The 13,280-nt window shown below is 31.6% G+C and overlaps 1 protein-coding gene across 1 annotated transcript in view; it reads left to right on the top strand.

Annotated features, from left to right (window-relative positions):
• Positions 1 to 13,280, top strand: part of LOC115885722 (heparan sulfate 2-O-sulfotransferase pipe-like) — a 106,558-nt gene that overhangs the window by 72,840 nt on the left and 20,438 nt on the right.

Genomic DNA, 13,280 nt, shown 5'->3' with positions numbered 1-13,280 from the left:
TGTTGGTTTCTTTTATTTAAGGTTTAATTCCACTTTAATTTTACCAGTACTGTAGCAAATAAAGCAAACCCAGGAAGTATCAATAATTTAAGCGATTCTTAATATAAGACTTAAACAAACATCAGGTCAATTATGAGTGAAAGTCCGAAAATCACAAAACGCCTATTGTTCAATTATTAGTTCATTAAAGCGAGCTAAATGAACTCTTCGAAATTGGCAACTTATTCAAGCTAATTTTAATTATTATTTTATAGTATTAAAACTTATTAAAAAGTTTATTTACATGTTTTTTTTTTTTTTTTTTTATATTTTTTCATTTTAAGCTCCCTCTGACGGTCACCCATTAAATTAAAAAATAGGTGAACCATCAAACTCTCGATCATTAAATTTACTAGATAATATAATACTAATTGCAAAATGCATACTTTTAAAAAAAAAAAAAAAAAAAAAAAATAAACAATATAATTATTTATTTTTTTTTTTTTATTGTTTTTTTTTTAAGTCAAGTGGAGGAACTGTTCTTGGTTGAAAATTCCGAATGTCTCCTTGAATCCTAATTTTAACTTCCAGACAATAACATGTTTAATAATTTTGAAACCTTTGATGTTTGCCATTTAACCGAAAATTAGCTAAATTCTATAGACTATCAAAAGAAAGGAATTTTATAACATGTTAGACCGTACCAAGGGAATAGTTAATACTTTTTATAACAATTAATTACCAGTATAAGCAAACAATTTATGTTAGATCAATTAACTATTCGAAAACTAGCACCTAATAGCTTACAACTTTTTAGTAAATCGGTTTAACCAAAATAAAGTACGCAAATTTCTTCTGTGCTGAGTAATACTTTAATAATTTGAAGAGAATACTAAATTATCTCAAAGGAACCTAGGCCGTACCTGTCTTAATCTCTAAATCACGAATGTGCTGAAGCCTGAGAAGTTATGTGAGTTTTCAACATGTGAATCTCGGTTTTATTATATCCTATCTCTTTGGAGCAAAATGAAGAAATACATAATAACAGCGGAATTATATGGAAAAGAATTTCCTTCTGTGCTCACGTTCTCTCTAAGCTAGAAGTTATTATCGTTATTAGGAACTAAAATTTAATACAAGTTTATGTTTTTTACTTACAGTACTTTGGCTGAATTTCATTTAGATGGACAAGCTAAAGATAAGGTATTCTCATTCTAAGTAGTAATAAAAATGGCTTGCTAGCTATCTTATGTATAGATATTTCGAATAGGGTTGCCACCAGTTACTTTTTGATACAAGGACAGAGTTTTTCTTTTGTTAAACACCAGATTATAGTTTGCCTGGCTTGTTGACTTTTTTGCCTGAGCCTTAAGGTATCCTTTTTTTGAACATATTTCTTTTTTTTTTTTTTTTTTTTTTTTTTTTATTTATTCAATAATTATCAATATGCAATTGTTTTTTGTTTTATATTTAAAAAAAAAAAAAAAAAAAAAAAAAAAAATAATAATTTAACCAATGGGTGTAGGAGACAAAGGTAAAGTTAAACAAACAAATTAACATAAACACCAAAAAGAGATTATTACATTAAAATGAATGCCTATACCAAATTATTCATTGTGAGTTCTTATGTGTTATAATAAATCAAAACATTAAATGTTTTACAAGTGTCAAACCAATAAATTTAAATATACAACTACTCATTATTATTCATTATTAAAAAAATATATAATGTTTATAATATTTAATTATTTTTTTTTTTTTTTTATAAACAAAATTTATTCGATTAGATGCAGTTTGGTAAAGTAGTAATAGTTTATACAAGTAAAATCAAATTCGGATTATCAGAAAATTATAAGTCGATTATACGGCCGTTAGAGTAAGACCGTTGTAACTAGTATAATTAATGGTTTTCACATGCTGTTCAAAAATGAAAGAAAGCAATGATTTCGTTGATAGGAAATTTGTATTTTCAAATGGCAGGGTTGGGAGTATGTATCATCTTTTTTTCGAGTGGTATAATCATTGAACTTTTAAACTTAACTCTGAAGACGTGAGGTAAGGTAGAATAAACAGACTATTGCCCGCGCTGTTTCCTGAGTTGGATAAGAATTTGCTATATGCGATGAACCTACAGATAATATAGAAATTGTAGATTTAAAGTGCTTTGTCAGTTTGAAATGCAGGAGCTTTTGATTTTACTATGGCTTACGTGTATTAGGCAAACTGATTCAAAAATAAATAAAAAAAAAAAAAAAAAAAAAAAAAAAAAAAAATTATATTATCATTTAAAAATTAATTTTAAAATAAGTTTTTTTTTAAATGTCCTGGTAATGAGTTCTGCTGTTTTTAGTCCCAGTGACACCTATCGAAAACAAGCTTCCGTTCTTCTGCATATAAAGTTGAAAAATGCCAATTTCAAGAAGTCAATAATGTTGATGAATCAAACACTACACGACTTACACCAGTAAAATGGGAACAAAGGGGCATTATCTGTGGTGCGACTACAAGAAAGTCCATGAATAAACCCCAGTTCCGCCACTTGAAAAAGTTGAGGGCATCCTTAGAAACAGATCTTAATTGAAAACAGGCAGAGCTCAAATTTTTCGACAAAAGGCGTCGAGTATGCATGTCCCATCAGAAATTGTCTACCAACAACCCTTAAATTTTAACAGATTTTACCGACGTCAATAGTGGTGTTATGTTAAGTACAAAAGCTGGCAGCGGGGTTTTTAGAGTCAGGAACTTTATTTAGTTACTCTCCGTTTTATATCAAATGACTTGGTTTAGGCATATTGAATTTGTAACCCAGTTTTACTTTAAAAAGACTTTCGGACAGGATATTACCTCCCACGCCCCTGAGATCACCGTTTCCGGTCACAGTCTAATGTCCTTTTATTACTTTGCCAAAAGGTGACAACCCTAGTCTTGAGGGGAAGATGTACTTTGGTAAACAATACTGAAAGGCTTAAATGGTAAGACGCAATGCTTAAATTAATTTCTCAACACATACAATAGTAACTTTTGCTTTAAACGCATATTGTTATACTATTCTTAAGATAATGATTCTGTTATTGAAAGTAAAACCAATGTTAAATTAGAAAACCAGTAGATACTTACTGGTCAAACCTTCAACCTAAAACCGATAAGATTCCATTACTAAATGAAAATCTCTTTTTGCAGGATGTGTGAGCTATGAGTAAAAGTAAATATTTAAGACGATTCTATGAGACCGACCATGATGTTTTCTAATTACCGATATTTTCATCTCATTTGCGAACCAGGCTCGTTTGTAACGAAAGCATGAGAGAAGAATCCCGGCGATGTTAAACACGACATTCTTCTTTAATCATTTACAAATAATTTAACCAAAAAACGTTCTAAAAAAACTTTCACAAACAGATAACAGTTTTTCATTCTTCTTAAACACGAGGTTACATTTATTTTAAGAATACTATTTCTATACCATAGAGCAGGTGTAGGTATGAGGATAATATTTATCAATATAATTTTTTTTTTTTTTTTTTTTTTTTTTTTTTATTCATTTTTATATGAAATAGAAACTGCATGATCTTAACAACTGCTAGAATGAGAAATGGATGGGATAAATCACCGCCAACCGTTACAGATCATATTATTGTGGTTTGGCCCCCTTTCTTGAGTTATATCTCATCATACAGTCTCAGTATCTGAGACGGTTTTACAGAGGTTAGTTCTCCATCTCAAATTTCATGGCACGAAAGGTTTTCATTTCGGCGCACTCAGTGATAAGATGTTCTGGGTTTTCCCCATTTTTCCTACAAAATCTTCATTCGTCGTTATTTCTTAGCTTTAACCTACTGAGTTGTTCGTTGAGGAGACATTGTCCTGTTAAAATCCCCGTGACAATCCGAAGATTTTTCTAACTTAAATCGAGGATAATCTTTGCAGTTCCGAGAAATTTCTTCGAGTGTCTTAGACCGGGAAACCAGGTTACGGATGGAATGGAGTCTTCCAGGTTCTTGAGTTTTGCTTTAAATTGGTTTCCACTTGAGAAGCAGAACGGTTCTGGTCCAGTCAGTGGAGTGTTCCCTTCTTTTCTAGCTAGGTATGTTATTAGTTATTAGTCAGTTTAGTAACAGTTAATTGCCTTTTATCCCATAGTAGGCTGGCACATAAAGTAGGAGGACTTTATTTTCTTTGTTTAATTTGTTCAGCTTCTCCAGGCATTCTTTGACCAACTTCGGATTGGTAGTAACTAAGTTGATTGCTTTTAACGCTGCTTGACTTTTGGATAGATGGCTATTTCTTTTTTTCTTATAGTCCCTATCTAAGAAATGGACAAGAAGGATCTGAAGTAAAACAAAATACTTAAATGGTTGAAGAATACAGTGCTTTTATTTTCAACGTACGTCAATTATGAAAATTTAAGAATGAATCAGTATTTTCGATTTTGAGTTGCTGTTAGATCCATCCCCTACCAACCACTTTAGAACTTGAAATTAATTTTGAGCAGTTTCTCCTGACCACTTTAATTAAAAACGATACTATAATATATTATTATCTAGGGGAAATACCTGTAGATAGATTACTTTTATAAAATTATTTGCTAAACATATTAGAAAAAAATCATGGTTATAAGTAAGGCCTCTCCTAAGAACAAAGAAAGAATCCGATAAAGTTGTTTATGAAAAAAAAGTGATTTATATTTCGATTAGTTTACTTATACAGGGTCTTCCAGAAACAAGTGCAAGGGGTGGTAAATCTGGCCAAAAGAACCTAAAAATGCAATCAGCTGACCTGTTTATATGTAGGTCAAATGTTGAGTATTTTACATATCTAAAGAGGGTGCTGATTCTGAACTATTGAAAATTTTGCATTATTTCAGTTTACTAAACTGTGTTTAACTTTGTCATTTGCGATGTTATTCCGAGAGTTTTCTTTAAAAAAAAATTGAAATAAAATCTACGTTTTGTTTGGTTAAAACTGCGATTATCATTGTAATAAAATACCACTAAATAAAACTTGTGAATAACTTGTAATATTCTACGTAGGGAATGCAATCCCGCAAATGCGGGATCCCTCTGAGATTCCGCGGGATCAAAGTTGCGGGATTTACCGTGCGGTATCGACACATTACTACTTGGCTTGGCCTTTAAAAATAAGTGACACAAACAGGTTAGTTGTTAGATTTCTTTCTGGCGTATGTGAAGTGAAGAAATGCGTTTAACTAATACTTGTGGACAATTTCGTCAAATAAACCGCCGGACATAATTATCGGGACAAGCAAAATTTTAGGGCAAATTTAAAGTTGAATATCTCTTAAACTAAAAAAGATTTTTGGATACGGTTTGGACCAGGTTTTAGATGCATATATTGTGATTAAGATGCTGTGTGGTTTTCGAAAATATATTTAGTGAATTCTCGTATACAGGGTGTTTTATAAGAGTGTGAAAATTTGGTCAAGAATCTTTTTTACCGCAAATTTACAATTTTTAAAAAATCGAAATTTTTACCAAGTACGACTAATCTGTATTGGAATTAGAAAAAACAATTTGATCAGTTTTTTAATTTTTTTTGTTTTAAGGAAAATACGACGTTTTTTCGAAAAATATGCATTTTTAGTCATATGTATAGTCTTAAATGGTACAAAAAGCTTTGTTCATTCTGCATATGCCAAAAAATTATTCATATAGAGTGTACCTCGAAGCAGATAACTAACACAAGTTAAAAAAAAACTTTAACATCAGAATATTTTTAATTATAAAATAAGTAGATAGCTTATAATAAAATTTAAGTTTATTTAATATTAAATATATTTTTTGAACACTCTGTATACATCGGTACAAATTTCTGTACAGCTAGTTTAAGATACACGCTATATCAATATATTATGGGCCTATGCAAAATGTACAATGCCTTTTGCACCATTTAGGACCAAATGTATGACTATTGTTTATTCCCGCAATTTGGCGGATCCGCGGGATTGATTGCTTTAATCCCGCGGGTTTGCGGGATTGAGATTTTGGTGCGGGATTGCATTCCCTAATTATACACAAAATAATGTAGATATAAAAAAAATATATTTTTTTCAAACGTCACAAAAGTATTAATTTTTGCGACGTGATTGACAATATAAAAAAGTAATTTTAACGCCTAGACATTATAAAGCATTTTTACGCTTAAAGCAAACACATAAAAGTATGAAAATATATTATTAAACTGACATGAAGTGTCAAATTCAACGAGCGTAATTATTTACCCTAGATCATTTATACTTACGTGGATAAGTAAATCACTATGGAAACTGTCGCAAACATATCAACGACTTCCATTTATCTTCTTTTTTTGTTTCACACGCGGTGCTTCTACTCAATCTATCCTTGTCGAGAACCTATCGTCCACGCGCCAAATTTGAACATTAATTTTAAAAATTTAATTTGTAAAATGCATTTATTTCAACAATAAATTGAATGTTTACTATCACAAAAATTAAATTATATAAAAAATACATTTAGCTACTCCGTACAAATATCAATATTCTTAGGAAAACTAACCAGAAAGTATGCATGTTGTTTAAAATAAATAAAAGAACAACTGAATACTTTACTTGCCTATGAAAAGATAATTCGGGGACCTTTATATTAGAACTTCCACACACCAAACACTTTCTAGTCATTTTTACGAGTATTTAGAAAGTCCAACAAAAAAAATTGAAATATAATTGCACAAACTTAAAATTAACTTCTCACTGAAGACCCTTGCATCCTCGGCTATATAAAAGCGGTTGATAAAAGAGTAATTAATACAATTTTTAAAATAAAAAACGCAAAATACGTGTCGTTAGACAATGGATATAAAATTATAACATATGATTATGACAAGATTATGACAATATGATGACAACGAAAAGTTGGTTTCCATAGCCAATGTATAATTTGTACTTTCTAAACGGTATAAAATTATGATTATTTTGGAAATACGTGCAATAATATTTTAAAACTTATTTGTGGCTTTTGAAAAAAACAGCATATGTTCTATTCGGAGTAAAAATGACTTTTTGTGCCTCAGCTGTAAATCAAACGTACAACCTAGCTACAAAAGGTGCCATTTTTCCTCCTACTAAAACAAGTTGATACTTATCAAAAGTCAAAGTAATAACAGTAGTAGTGGCAACAAGTACTAAATGCCTTTAGTTTTATAATTTGTTATATATTTCAAATCTAATTGTTTTTTATATTATTTCCAAGAGATATTATGCTACAAAGAACTATTATTCTTTAGTTAACCTGCGAATTCAGTTAGCTGACCAGAACATCTTTTGTTATTTTATTTTGTTTGCAATACATAATCCGTTAACTTTAACTGTTATTATTGTGTTTATTACCGCTAAATATAATAACATTCGTTGTCAGAAAAGGCGGCAACGTTTAAAAGAATCGCTACACGTATCTAGGTTGATTAAGATAGATGCATAGTAATTTAAATAATAAAATAAAAGTGAAGTTCTAGTTGTACATCCATTTCTTTTAATGTTCTTAATTAGTATTTCTGTTGGTATTTATTTTAGTAGAAATATAGTAGGAAATAACAGGCGTACAATGGATACAAGTAGGCTCCTTAATTATAATGTTGATAATTTCTATTGCACCAGTTATATTTTATCATAGAATCGCTAAAAAAAGTTAAAACCAAAGCAATTAAAAATCATTCTTACAGTTACAATATTACCAATTTCGGGATTTTTTACTTTTCCCTTTATTTATAAAAGACTAAAATTCTAAATTTAAACTTTGTAAAAATTCTAGTTGGTTTAGAAATTGGATGATCAGTGAGTATACACCGTCGAAATTAAAGCACTTTGACTAGCAATAATTTCAAAACATTGAAAATTGGAAGCAGCCAAAGTAAAAAAAAACAGAGAATCGCTAAAAATGTTAATGAAATCGTAATTTTTTCTGCCATTGTAAGCGATACGCTAACGAATATTCAAAATTGGAAGTTTGTGTAACTTTTAGATGTACCTTAGAATTTTAATAATCGGTGATTCAGTCAATGTCGAAATTAAAGAACTTTGATGAGCGATAATTCATAAATTATAAGATGTAATTATTAGATACTAGCGTGTACCCGTGACTTCGTTCGCGTCGAATTAATCATTTGTAATGGTGATGATAAAGCCAAGCAAGAATTTCCATTAACATACAAACTGGATAAAATTTCCTCACATTTATGTCAGCATGAGAAAAAACAATATGGCGATATTATTATATAACTTGGTAATATTTGAGGGGTAGTTTCATACCGTTGGAATTTGACTTTCGAAAAATTCGTTTGCCAAAAATAAGCTTTTTACGTCAAGCAGTTTAAGCAGAATCGTGGTTAATCAATTACCCAACTTTTTGGAACACCCTGTATGATTTTTTAAAAAATTTCAAAATATGTAAAAAAAACAAAATAAATTATGCATGTCCAAGCGTTTTAACGAAAGACTAACCGTTTTTTAAATAACTACTATTGTAATATTTGAAGGGCGTTTTCACCCTCTTGGAATGTGAGATTCGAGAAACCCCTCCTTATCGAACCTCTACACCCCACAGACAATCCGTTTGCCAAAAATCAGCTTTAAATGTCAAGCAGTTTAAGCAGAATCGTGATTACTCATTGGTCATATTTTATGAATGTATAAATTTTTAAAAAATCTTAAAATATGTAAAACAACAAAATAAAATATACGTGTTAAAGAGCTTTTCCGAAAAACTCACCGGTTTTTAAATAAAAAATATTCTTATATTTGAGGGGTGATTTCACCCCCTTAGAATTCGAGTTTCGAAAAATCCCTTCTTATCGAACCTCTACACCCTAAAGTCAATCCGTTTTCCAAAAATCATCTTTTTACGTCGCTTTAAGCAGGATCGTGATTAATCAATGACCAGATTTTTAGAAACACCCTGTATACATTTTTAAAAAATCTTAAAATATGTAAAAAAACAAAATAAAATATACGTGTTTAAGCGTTTTTTCGGATCGTTTTTTAAATAAAATATATTGTAATATTTGAGGGGTGGTTTCACCCCCTTGGAAGTGGAATTTCGAAAAATCCCTTCTTATCGAACCTCTACACCCTAGAATCAATGCCAAAATTGAGCTTCTTACGTTGACTGGTTTGAGCAGGATCGTGATTAATCAGTGAGTCAGTCACTTCAGGATTTTATATATTAGTATAGATATAGGCAATATCACCAGTTATATAGGGTGAGAGTAGTAATAAGTGCAAATATTTTTAGGGCTGGTAGATCTCGATAAAAGAAACATTTTTTCTCTTTGTCGTTTTTCAAATAAGTTCATAATATCCGAGAGATTTTACTTTGAAAATTTGAAAAAAAAAATGATTTTTGCTTAAATTTTGAGAACCGCTGAATGTTTTCTGGGTTTTCTTTCTTGTAAATTTAATCTACTACCTGTGTTGCTATATTTTGAAGATATTATGTTTTTTAACTATGAATTAAAAAAATCCAAAATTGCTTTCAAAAAATTCTAAATTTAGAAAAAAAACTCATAGACGTGTTTCTGGTGTCGAAATATACTAGGTACTCCTAAAAATATTTGCACTTATTAAAGACCCACGCTGTATATAGTTTGTCTTCCTGATCGCTAAAATTTAAAATTCGCTTGGGCTTGGTCTTTGGCCTTGGTCCAATCCTTAGTCCAAATATAATGAAAATATGGGGTTCATGAGGCCAACCAATCCATTTACATTCCGAGTTTCAGCCCACTAGCTTACGCAGGGCCCGAGTTACGACGCTCCAAGATCAAAAACTCAACGTTACCACTATTCCTCTCGCGTCTCGTGTGTCACGGCCTTCAGCTTTTACTCCTATCGCTCGTAAAGACATTTCATTTCAAAAATCCGTTGCATCTCCATAAATGTGGAAAAACTCTCATCGACGGTAAATCACCCTGTATATTGTCTTCTAATACAATTTTGTCATCATTTTTGTTTAATGGGACAACACAAATTATCAGCTAATTTTCTGATTTGTTACAAACCATATAACTATTTTCGCGAACCGTTTAATATACATACTAATACTAAAATAACTAATAAGCATTATAATAATTTCTTCCAGCTTCTGATAGCCTATGCTACTTCAGTCTACCATTAAAAACAAATTATCGGTATTATATCTGCTAATTTCAACGTACACCCGATCATTTTTGTTTATTTACTCTTTTTATTTCTAATATCAACATAATTTTGTAGAAAGCTAACAATCTAATAAATTGCATAAGACCTGACGCAGATAATATGCTAAGTTAGAGATAGAAGAATTTATGTAGATAATTAAAAAATAAAGTGTGACTGTAATGAATAGTTTAAACTAGGTACGATTGTATAACTATAATTTGAAAGTAATATTTATTCACTACTGAATTGTTTTGATGCTAGTCAATCATTATGGATGTCAGAAAATGATTGTACTATCCCGGAAAGCGTCAATCAAATTATAATCGGTAAACATAAAATCGAAGTTAAAAAGTTCACAAAGGAAAATATATACAGGGTGAGTTTCCTACGATATTCTCTATGGGTATCTCGGAAACTACTGGAGATAGAGAGTCGGTTAAATGGCGAAAGAATTGCAGTTTTGTGGGGTCATAAATATGTGCCTTCAGATTTTTGAAAAAGTTCATGGCTTACTAGATATTTTGAAAAAAAAACGAATTTTGGCTATTTTAAAAATTGTTCATAATTCCATTATAATCTATTTTAGAGAAAAAAATTGGCTCCGGGAGGCACGTATAGCCGCCAAGTACTTGATATTTTTTTTATCTCAAAAACTGCGACTTTGACTGATTTTGATGTTATTACAAATTTTGTTGCAAATATTATTCCTAATCTCAAATTGAAAACCGCGTTTCTCTAGCAATTTTGGAGTTACGATTTTTTAAAACTAATGGCCAGATTCTCGGATACCACAGTATTTTTGTGCCAAATTTGGTTAAAATCGGTTTAGCGGTTTTTGAGTTATCGTGTTACAAACGGACAGACAGACAGACAGAAAGACAGACAGTATCGCAGGACAATGACATCAGTCCACCGACTCTCAGCGATCAGAGTGGCATCAGCATACCGGACGGTTTCACAGGATGCAGTGAGTGTAGTGGCATCATGCCTGCCTATCGACATCTTGGCGGGAGAACGCCAGCGACAACACCGTAAGAAGAAAGCCGAGCAGCGGCAGGTCTTCTGTGAAGAAGAGAGGCCTGAAAGTCATTGTCTCTGGCAAGTGAGATGGGACAGCTCGACAAAAGGGCGGTGGACACATCGACTAATCTCGGATGTCACCAAATGGATCACCCGTGTGCACGGGGAGGTTGGATTCTACATCACCCAACTCTTGATTGGGCATGGATGCTTTCGAGCATACTTGCAGAGATTCAAGAGAAGTGACTCCCCGAACTGTCACCATTGCCGCGTGGTGACCGAAAATGCGGAGCACGTGTTCTTCCGATGCCCTCTATACGAGGAGATAAGGACGGAACTCGAGAGAAATCTAGGCTTGTCCATCAGCCCAGAAAATATAGTGGACTGCATGCTGAAGAGTCAATCGGCATGGAACAAGGTAGCGGAGTATGTTGAGACCATACTCAAGGATCTTCGCACCACCTACGAAGAATAGACAGCAGTAACACCAAATAAGAACGCCCCGGCGAAGTAGTATTTACAAAGAGTGCCGCCGGGGAAAGAACGTTCCTGGAGAGAGGACAGAGGCGTAGGTTAGGTTTTAGCCTTATAAACAACTCATCTGGCATATAGGAGGTTTCACCAGGCTAGTACCTGTTGCAGATTTTCCTCTTCACCTCTTAAATCTAAAAAACAGACAAACGGACAGACAGACAGACATGGTCGGCTAAAAATTTCAGATAAAAGTTGTAGATAATCAAATTCCTAATGAGTTTGTGTTCTCCAATGTTTTCTAAAGTCTGTCATTTTTGACATATGACACAAACATATGTTTTTTTAAACGCAAACCATAGTTGGCCATGACTTCAAAAAAGCGCCATATTTTAAGCTTTTCAGCGATAAAAGCTATGATATATTTTTTTTCGAAAAATTACAAGTTATAGCCAATTCTTATCTTGACTAATTTCACTTAGTTGGTATGGTATTCTTATTTTTTTTATGATTTACAACTCAAAAAGAGATAATTAAACGGTTCTTAGAATTTACATTACACAAACTAAGATTTAAAATATAATATCACTAAGTACATACACTTTTAGTTATTTTAGAAAATGTTCAAAAAATCCGCCATTATTTTGAGTACATAAATGCATCTTTTTAAAACTGAATTACTCGACTTAATTAACTTGTAAATCTTGTTGTTAACCACACCGCATAAAAATGTGATCGAGGAGGGCTATGCAATTGGTCCACCTCTTCCTAACCCTTAGTTTGCATAATTATGATATAAATAATTTTTAACATTTTTTTTTTCATTATGGGGGGGGGGAGTGTCATAATGAAAGTCATATTGGAACTATTCTGTTGATGTGCGAGCCTCTAAATTTAACTTTTATTTAACACGTCTTGAAAACCGTTCTCTAAAAAAACGTAAGTAACGTTCACCGGTCAACGTATCCTCGAAAATGTATGGCCAAAAAAAGTTGAACCAATAATCCTCTACGCTTTTCTTCATTTGAAAAATTCATATTTACAATTTTTGTTTATTTCAATTTACAAAGTTTGGAAGTGACAGTTTCACATTTCACGAGGATTGATCTTGATTCCATTGGTTTCCATGGCTAACTAAGTGAAACTCTTTGAAAATGATAAGAATTTTCTATAACTCAGTCATTTTTCGAAAAAAAAAACATATTATAGCTTATATCGCTGAAAAGCTTAAAAAAGGGCGCATTTTATGAAGTCATGGCCAACTATGGTTTCCAATTAAAAAAACATATGTTTGTGTCATATGTCAAGAACACAAACTCATTAGGGATATATGATTATCTACAATTTTTATCTGAAAACTTTTTCTCTAAAATAAATTATAATGGAAATAGGGACAATTTTTAAAATAACCAAAATTGGTTTTTTTCATGTCATGACCTTTTTCAAAAATCTGTAAGGTGCATATTTATGATCCCAGAAAACTGCAATTCTTTCCCCATTTAACCAACTCTCTATCTCTAGTAGTTTCTAAGATACCCATAGAGAACATCGCAGGAAACTCACCCTGTATAATTATTACTTATGCTTAATACTATTCCATCACATTTTTCGATTTAGCTTTGGTCGTTTATATCTAGTTATTTAC

The sequence above is a fragment of the Sitophilus oryzae genome, unplaced genomic scaffold (assembly GCF_002938485.1).
Source record: "Sitophilus oryzae breed Bouriz unplaced genomic scaffold, Soryzae_2.0 scaffold_41_pilon_pilon, whole genome shotgun sequence".
In the NCBI taxonomy this organism is placed as follows: domain Eukaryota; kingdom Metazoa; phylum Arthropoda; class Insecta; order Coleoptera; family Curculionidae; genus Sitophilus; species Sitophilus oryzae.
This window is presented reverse-complemented; position numbering and strand designations above follow the sequence as displayed.